The sequence below is a fragment of the Tamandua tetradactyla genome, chromosome X (assembly GCF_023851605.1).
Source record: "Tamandua tetradactyla isolate mTamTet1 chromosome X, mTamTet1.pri, whole genome shotgun sequence".
NCBI classification, from domain to species: domain Eukaryota; kingdom Metazoa; phylum Chordata; class Mammalia; order Pilosa; family Myrmecophagidae; genus Tamandua; species Tamandua tetradactyla.
Genome location: NC_135353.1, coordinates 50,950,595 through 50,952,628, shown reverse-complemented (window position 1 = coordinate 50,952,628; position 2,034 = coordinate 50,950,595). Strand labels below are relative to the sequence as shown.

Sequence of the window (2,034 nt, the reverse complement as noted above, 5' to 3'; positions counted from 1 at the left end):
ATGATCACATCAGCTACATCCACAGCTGATTCCATTTGTAATCAGCCAAGGGGGAGTGTCTTCTGCAATTAGTGATGCTAAATGCAATCATGGGAAGCCTTTTAAGGAGGACTCAGAGGAGACAGGTTCCATTCCTGCTTTGGCTGGTGAGCCTCTCCTGTGAAGTTCATCCAGGCCATCCATCGGAGTCATCAGCTTCGCAGCTTGCCCTGTGGATTTTGGACTCTGCGTTCCTACGGTCACGTGAGACACTTTCATAAATTTTATATTTGCAAGTGTTCCTTGTTGATTCTGTTTCTCTAGAGAACCCTAACTAATACAGGGGGTAATTGTTATTTCTGGATTTTTGAGTGGCTGTTTTATATATGCATAACCTGGTATTTAGAGATAAGAACAAAGTCTATCAGGTCAGGATTAAGGTAATTCAGATTACAAGGGTAAGGAAACATTGTCTGTAATTTTGAGTTTTGCCTACTTTTTGAGATCAAAGGAAGAAAGATTTATTTTGCCCAAAACCTAAATTTTCAGTACCACATAATCTATCTTAACCTGTCAGTATAGTTCACTTAATCAATCCAAGTACAGGGGTCCCAGAACAAGAATGAGAGCCTTTAATCCTGTATAGCTTAGTATAATGCTTGGACACATCCCAAAGCGTATTAAGAAGTTAATAAAAAAGCATTGTCAATGTCTCTTGAGGGATGGGAGAAACAATATGGAACTATTAAACTTTACCACCAGGGAAACCCCAGATACTGTGTCAATCATTAGGTACACTCAAATAAATAGGAAAGCCCTTGCTCTTTTTTTTTATATAAATAGAACACTTCATGAATTTGCATGTCATCCTTGTGCAAGGGCCATGCTAATCTTTTCTGTATCATCCCAATTTTAGTTTATGTGCTGCCAAAACAAGCACAAGACCTCGATCTTGAGACTTGCTCTTGTGAAGCTTATGTTTGTAATGGAGAAACTTAGCTTATCTTTAGGTATACCTAAGAGTCACCCCTGGAGGACCTTTTTTGTTGCTCAAATGTGGCATCTCTCTCTCTCTCTAAAACCAACACTGCAAGTGAAACCATTGCCCTCCTCCCTATGAGGGTCATGACATGAAGAGATGAATGTTTCCCTGGCAGTGTGTGAGATGACCCTCAAGGATGAGGCTGGCCCTGGAACCATGGGAACAAACAATGTCATCCTGATGAAAAGGGGTAAAAGAAGGGTAACAAATAAGGTATCAGTGGCTGAGAGATTTCAAAGAGTTGAGAGGCTACTCTGGATATCACTCCTATGCACACTCCAGTTAGACACTGCTACTATCATAAGTCATCAAATCCCAACCAAAACCATTCCTTCCAATCCTAAAGAATTCCTATGGCATTACATAAGGTTCTACAAAGGTTCCATGTGCTAGAATAACTTTCCAGAAGCCTACCTCCAGATGGGTCCCTGGACCAGATAAGTCCTGGAATAGAGAGGTACTAGCTTTCCCAGAATGTCAGCAAGTTCCATCCCCCTATCTCATATTATCAAAAGACCCTTCCAACATGAAAAATTGAAGTAGCCATAGCCCAGATATCCCTAAAGAGTGAAAGGGTTCAAGGGTGGTGTTGAAGTTGTACAGGGAATGTTGGTTTTGACATATGATATGGGTGCTGTATCAGTATATTGATATTTCTTTTAGCCTCCAGTACCTTAGAGCAGCTAGAAATAATAAGATAAAATTGTGCTATTGTAACCCATACCAAACTCTGAAATCTGTTCTACAACTAATTGTTGCAATGTACTTTGAAATTTTTGACTTTTTTTGTATATATGTTATTTTTCACAAAATAAAAAAAAATGAGGCAGTAGGATATAATAAAGAAGGTAAGGTTTTCAAATGAATAAGACTGCTGAGTCAATATATTGATATTTTTTTTGGTCTCCAGTGTCTTGGGACAGGTAGAATCAAAAATGAAAAATTGTGGAACTGTAAACCATACCAAGCTTTAAAATCTGTTGTATAACAACTTGTTAAAATTTGCTTGGAAA

The 2,034-nt window shown here is 38.6% G+C and overlaps 1 non-coding gene across 1 annotated transcript; it reads right to left on the bottom strand.

Annotated features, from left to right (window-relative positions):
• Positions 1-812: 812 nt before the first annotated feature.
• On the bottom strand, positions 813-919 carry LOC143672262 (U6 spliceosomal RNA). The gene has a single exon (XR_013169732.1). It is a non-coding gene; the product is annotated as a U6 spliceosomal RNA (small nuclear RNA).
• Between the last annotated feature and the right edge of the window lie 1,115 nt (positions 920-2,034).